We start from the raw sequence: 6,376 nt of genomic DNA on the forward strand, positions 1-6,376 counted from the left end.
GTAGTAATGAGACATATCCATATCCATATGAAATAATAGGTACTAAGCTTTCAGAGCCAGGTGTGGTGGCTCTTACCTTATAATCCCAGCACTCAGGATGCTTGCCAGGGAACTAGGGTTCACATTATGACTCCTAGCCGGGTGGTGGTGGCACACGCCTTTAATCCCAGCACTTGGGAGGCAGAGGCAGGTAGATTTCTGAGTTCGAGGCCAGCCTGGTTTACAGAGTGAGTTCCAGGACAGCCAGGGCTACACAGAGAAACCCTGCCTCAGAAAAAAACAAACAAACAAATAAAAAAAAAAAACACATTATGACCACTAGTTTTATTTTGTTTTGTTTCTTTGTTTGGGGCACAAGCCAATTTGCAGTATTTTCATTTCTAAAGTGCAGAGCTGTCTCCTGCTATGCTCTGCACACACTAAGTACTTTGTGAATTTCAGTACATCTTCTATAAAAACCCCAGGGACCCTCTGAGTAGAGCTCTTGGCTGTTATGGAAGAGCAAAGTGGAATTTGGAAAGGTCAACCATGCCATCTCGAGCCAGGGTAATTGCTAAGGAAAGAAACTAGATTTAAACCCAGTATGTTCTGGTGCCAAGCATTTAGCTATTAGAGTTCCTCTTCAAATTTATAACATTGCCATAAAAACCTTGGGTGGCCAATAACTAGAAGTAAGACACAGCAATTTGGTGAGAGTGCCCCGTACATTCAATCTTCAAACTTGTCTCCACAAAGCTCAGAGCCTAGATGTTTCTGAGCCTCCACAGGTGACTTGCCGTAAAACAGTAGTGCAGAGCCTGGGCCAATGATCTATGGCCATCTACTTTTATGATGGTTTAGAACACTCTCCCCTCTCTTTCTTGTGTTTCTGTCTGTTTAGTAGAGTCAATAGATCCCATCATAACAGAAGGAGTTGGAGAAGCAGAGGAACAAGGAGGAGCCTGGAGATGCTTTGGTGGGGATGCTTAGAACACAACAGTTTTTCTTGCTGCATAGGTAGGGTATCAGTTTTAAGCAGTGGCCTCACAGTCTTCCTTGGAGCTGATGAAATGCCCCATATCCTATTCATGATCCACTGTCTATAGTCAACAAATATTTTTAAATGGCCTCATTGTCAGTCTGGGTTGTAAATGGATCTTTTATGCACCTAGTTTATGGAAACCAATAGAGATCAGACTTTTATGTCCTTGGTGTAATATGTAAGTTTTTTGTTTTTTAAGAATTCTACCCAATAAAATTCGTTCTGCTTTCTCTCTCTCTCTCTCTTTTTTCCCTTCAAGTGGGAGAGGTACAATGAAGGAGAAGATATGGTAAGTGAATCCAGCAGAGAGGAACTGGCTTGCAGTACCTGTCTGGGGTTGCAAGGCCAGGTGCTGTTAGAAAAAAAGAGCAGTGTGTGTGTGTGTGTGTGTGTGTGTGTGTGTGTGTGTGTGTGTGTGTGTGTGTGTTTGCATGTGCATGTGCATGTGTGTGTGTGTGTGTGCAGGGAATGGTATTAAGCAACCCTCTACATTGTTTTTACATTAGCTTTTGAGTCTAATATTATTTTAAAATAAAGAATTAGAAAGAAGAGCTGGGAGATGACTCTGCAGCAAAAGCCCTTGCTCTGCAAGTGTGAGGACAGAAACCCACATAAATGCTAGGTAAGTAAGCACAGGGACCACCTGCGATTTCGGCTTTGGGAGGCAGAGATGTGGGTTCTCCAGAACAAGCTGACTAGTAAGACTAGGCATATTAGTAAGCTGTGGGTTTAACAGAGAGACCCTGCCTGAAAGAATAAGGTAGAAGAGTGATTGAGGATGATTCGCCAACATCCTTCACGTGCATGGACAAAACACACATGCATGGCCACCCACAGGTCTGCCTACACACAGGCAAACATGAACACATGCACACGTGCATACAAAAATGGGGTTTGAAACATGAATTAGGGGGCTGGTGAGATAGATGGCTCAGCCTGTTCTTCCGAAGGTCCTGAGTTCAAATCCTAGCAACCACATGGTGGCTCTAAACCACCTGTAATGAGATCTGACGCCCTCTTCTGGTGCATCTAAAGACGGCTACAGTGTACTTTCTATAATAATAAATAAATCTTTGGGCTGAAGCGAGCAGGGACCTGAGGCAACAGAGGTCTTAAAAAGTGAATTCCCAACAACCAGATGAAGACTCACAACTATCTGTACAGCTACAGTGTGTACTCATATACATTAAATAAATAAACAACATTTAAAAAAAAGAAAGAAAGAAAAATGAATTAGGACGAAGGATAGGAGCAAGGAGACAGTCACACAGCACTAATGAGACAGCCACCAGATGACACTGTCTGGCTCTAGGGACAGGCAAGAGCCACTTGACCTGGGAGAACAGTACGTTCGGCATATGCCGTTCCTAGCCCACGTGACTCACTGCTGTCTACTGATACTGGATTTTGGTGGCTGAATTGGTGGCGAGAAGCTAACAGGCCAAAGCACAGGTCATAGTGTTGCGAGGGTAGAGAGCATTTTAGCAGTAATTGCTAGGCTGGCACTCTGATTCTATGAACTGAATACAGGCTGTGCCGGCTTGTCATAGTGCTTTGCTCCTTGTATGGTGTGCAAGACTGCTTAAACAGTCTGTGAGAGTGAAGGAGATCTTCTATTGCTGAGGCTAGATGGTTGTGTGAGTGCGTGCGTGCGTGTGTGCGTGCGTGTAGGCCAGAGGTTGACATCAGGAGTCCTCCTCACTTCCCATCACTCTCCACACTGAAGGTGGAACTCGCTGATTTGGTTAGTTAGGTTGGGAGAGTCCAGAGAGAACCAGCCCCACCTTCACAGTATTGAGATTTCAGGCATTTGTCCAGTGTTTCTTTCTTAAGTATGACTATCAAATTCAGGTTCTTATTCTTGTGTAGCAAACAAACACTCTACCAACTGAGCTTCCTCCCAAGCAGGTGGCTAGTGACCTCTACACCGTATATAAATACATACATACATATATATTATTATAATTTAAAATCTTTATATACTGCTTTGATTATTAAAATCCGAGGCTGAAAAGAGTCTCAATGGTGGAAGTAAAAATGGGTTCAATCCAAAAGCAACTGTTATGAGCTGCTTCCAATAAGATCTGCAGGCCAAAGCAGAGAAGCCACTTCTGAGAAAGTGGTATCTTCCTCCTCTTCCTCCTCCTCCCCTCTTCTCCTCCCACCCTCCTATTCCCTCCTTCCTCCTCCCCCTCTTCTCTTTCTCCTCATACCTTCCCACCCCTCCTTCCTCTCTTCTTCCTCCTCCTCCCTTTCCCTCCCCCTCTTCTCCTTCTCTTCTCGCCTTCTTCCCTCCTCCTCTTCCTCCTTTCCCCTCCTCCCCCTCTTTCCCTTTACCTCCCACCTTCCCACCCTCTCCTCCCTCCTCCTCCTCCTCCTTTCTCCTTTTCTTCTCCTTCTTCTTGGAGAGGCAGGGTCTTGGGTAGCTCAGATAGGCATTGAGTTCAATGTATACCTGATGATGACTCTGCTTCTACTTCTAAGTGTTGGAATTACAAGTATGCCACCATGCTTGGTTTATGCCAAGGGATTGGGGCTTCGTGTATGCTAGGAAAACATCCTACCAACTGCAGTACATCCCCAATCCAAAACTCTTCGTGCCAGAAATCACATGGCATGGCTACTATGCATCATCTTATATAATCCTTCCAACATTTTCATTATCAGCTGTACCAACACGATCGAGCACTTGACACTTGATAGGACATTCTTACATTTTACCTTGCTTCAGCTTCACAACCTTGTATGACAAACGCTACTGTTGTACCATTTATAAGCTCTGTGATCCTTTTTGGAATCTTAATTTAAAAAAAAATTCAGCATAAAATAAATGCACAAGAAGTGCTATATAGTGAAGTATTTCCATAAACATTTACAGTAATGACCAAATGAGGGTGATGAGCACTCTGCTTCAGTGGTTATCATCTCTTGGGGATGGGAACTTTTGAAATCTACTCTTGCTGATTCTTTGAAGAATAGCTGTTGTCTTTATTCACTGTGCTGCAGAACTGGAACATGTTCCTTGAGTTTAAGTCAAGTTTGGTCCCTGTTGGCCAGCTTCTTTCTGTCCTGAGAAATTGTGACATACGCAATCCATGCAGAAATGACATATGTGTTTACTTAAGGAAATGACAAGAAGAGATCATACAGCCAATCTTTGTTCAGCATCTGAATCTACAGGGTCTCTGAAGTCCACGTGTCCCCCTTTCCAAATATTTCTTGTTCCCTCAATCCTGATCTTAGCACTTTTCTGATTGTTTCCTAGTTTGTTAACCTCTAACTTGTTTTTCCCACTTGTCCCAGATACATACAGATTCTTATGTATCTTTGCAATTCTTCCTGCCAAGGCACAAACAACTCTGAACCTTTCCCCTTCTCCAGATTTTGAAGGACCAAACTTGGATGAACTGAATTCCTCAGGAATTTTTCCAGTGTAAGTAATGAGACCAAATTCAAATAGCTTGAATGAATGGCAAGCTTTTAGGTGTGCTTGGGAGTCTGTGTGGGCTGGTTCCACATCTGCAGGCCCCAGGGTGGGCAATGGCAGGAAAGGTGCATGTCCCCTGAAAATGAACAGACATTTTCCCTGTTGTTATTCTCTAACGGATACAAAATAACAACATTTGCACAGCTGTCTGTAAATTCTCTACCCCATATTACATAAAGGGCTGGACATCTATGTGTTTGAGTGTCTTTCAGGGTGCTATAACCAATATTGCATGGATACCAGGACATGACTGCTATCTAGGAACTGACAGACAGTGGTAGGTACAGCCTAGTCTTCTATTGTCACTCCTGAAAGGTTGGTGTCCTGGGCCAAGGTTATCTACACAGCGTGGTCACTCTGAGAGAAGACAATCTGCTTTACATTTCATACCCCCAACCCCTGTGTGTGTGTATGTGTGTATTTTAGAGAATCTAGTTCCTTTTCTTTTCCCACAGTAGATGTCTAGGGATTAAGTCTCTGTGGAACATTCTGGATTAGGTGTTGATGGCTGAACCGACTGTTCTGGCCACAGGGATAAAGTATTTGATTAGATGGTGCTTTTGACAAAGGGACAAGAGGTGGGTGGTACACAGACAAAGGTGACAGCTGAGCCCCCACTTCTGAGCAAAGCAGGGTCACTCTTACCACAGCAGGCCACTCCCATTCTTCTCAAACCTCAACAAACAACCAAACTGCCTATCCTACTATCTAGTTTCTGTTGTTGTATCAGAGATAACTAATAAAAACAAGACAATTACTTTATTTCACATTTTTAAAGTTTGGAAAAAGTCTAAGAATATAGTCTGGGGCTGGAGAGATGGATCACTGGGCAAAGTGCTTGTCTGGCAAGCATGAAGATCTGAGTTCAATCCCCAGAGCCCACTTAAAGAGCCGGGCCTGTAGTGCAAACATTGGAATCTCAGGGATGGGGAGGCAGAAACAGACGGATCTCTGGGCCAGCAAATCCCAGTTTCCAACGAGAGACTTTGAGTCAATAAATGGATGAATGAATGAATGAATGAATAAGATAAGATGAACATGCACTGAGAAGTGACACCTGAGACTGACACATGTGCACTCACTCACACACACACACACACACACACACACACACACACACACACACGCATTTTCACACAGAGGCATGCACACAGAAAGAACATGGTGCCAAGGTTTTGGAAGATCTTAAACTACTTCAAGACATGGATGAAAGCAGAAAGGGCAAGTGAGCCAGAGACAAATCACAATGGACATCATGGCTTTATCATGAACTGCTCTGTAGTAATTTATCCCCCAAGAAGGGTGTTAATGCCCTCACCACCTCCCAGGGGCCCAACCAGCATTACAATGACAGACCTCAGCACAAACGTAGGAGTGAACAAAGCAGGTCAAACCAGAGACTTCTCAATGTCAGTGGGAGGCAGGGACATTTTCAATAAGAGCTGCTTTCTTTCACAAGAACAACACTCTTCTTACTTTTCATCCACCACACTCCAGCTCTAAAAATGGACTTTGTATGTTTAAATTGTATAGTTATAAATCCAACCTCCTAGCTGATGACTCCATACATTCCCTCTATAGGAGTGAGGTAAATAAGAACGAAATTAGTGGGTGCTACTTCAGAGACTCGTGGGAAAGAGATAAATGACAGAAAAAGCCAGAAATGAACAGAAAAGAACCCATGATTACTCATAATAAAGATACCCACCAGACAATGAGACCTTATGGGGCTGAAATTATGAAATATTTATAGAGCAGTTGGTTTTGTTTGCCACTGCAAACTACTTTTTGTTTTTTTTTTTCCGCATTCTCTATATGCTTTTATTAGAAGTCATGGAGACACATCTCTCTCTCTTTCTCTCTCTCTC

At 43.3% G+C, this 6,376-nt stretch overlaps 1 long non-coding RNA gene across 1 annotated transcript in view; it reads left to right on the forward strand.

Annotated features, from left to right (window-relative positions):
- Nucleotides 1-6,376, forward strand: part of LOC116099332 — a 17,602-nt gene that overhangs the window by 6,464 nt on the left and 4,762 nt on the right. Inside the window, exons 3-5 of the long non-coding RNA XR_004122215.1 lie at nt 1,281-1,310; nt 1,559-1,643; nt 4,403-4,454. This is a non-coding gene — a long non-coding RNA (uncharacterized LOC116099332). The remainder of the gene's footprint in view (nt 1-1,280; nt 1,311-1,558; nt 1,644-4,402; nt 4,455-6,376) is intronic.

The sequence above is a fragment of the Mastomys coucha genome, unplaced genomic scaffold (genome assembly GCF_008632895.1).
Source record: "Mastomys coucha isolate ucsf_1 unplaced genomic scaffold, UCSF_Mcou_1 pScaffold20, whole genome shotgun sequence".
NCBI classification, from domain to species: domain Eukaryota; kingdom Metazoa; phylum Chordata; class Mammalia; order Rodentia; family Muridae; genus Mastomys; species Mastomys coucha.